Below are 587 nucleotides of genomic sequence, written 5' to 3'. Positions count from 1 at the left end.
GGCTGCGACACGACGGTCTCGGTAGCGAGACCGTTGGCTCCCACTGTGGTCGCCAGTTTGTTTTCGCCAAAAGTCGAATTTGTTGTCGAATTCATTATATCTTCGGTCGATTACAATAAATTCAAAGAAAACAGCCTTTTTATAAGACTCTTTTACACAACAAAAAGAAAATTACAACTCTTGAGAAAATAAACGCAGGATCGTTGTTTGGATCACTGCTTTCGTGGGATCTTTGCCTGTGCCGGGAGCGCTTTGACTCGTGGACCACCAAATCACAGATTCTGATTGAATCGTGAGGGGTTTATGATTCTGACTTCGTTTATCGAAGTGAGAAATTGAAACGATATCTTATCGATGTAAGATAGTCGTTCTTCTTGAAATCAAGTCAAAGCCTGATTATCAAGGATTGGCCGTAAGATCAGCACCTCTACTCTCTCTCTGCTCTGGATTGCTCTCCAGTGCTCAAAATGATCCGCCCCTTGAGAAAATAGCCTTCGGGGAGTATATATAGCCTCTAGGAACAGTTGGCAGAAAACATGTTCGCAAGACAGCTTTTGCTGTCTCGACGGGCGAGACAGTGGTTGCTG

This window comes from Asparagus officinalis, chromosome 8, assembly GCF_001876935.1.
Source record: "Asparagus officinalis chromosome 8, Aspof.V1, whole genome shotgun sequence".
In the NCBI taxonomy this organism is placed as follows: domain Eukaryota; kingdom Viridiplantae; phylum Streptophyta; class Magnoliopsida; order Asparagales; family Asparagaceae; genus Asparagus; species Asparagus officinalis.
Note: the sequence above shows the minus strand (reverse complement) of the source record.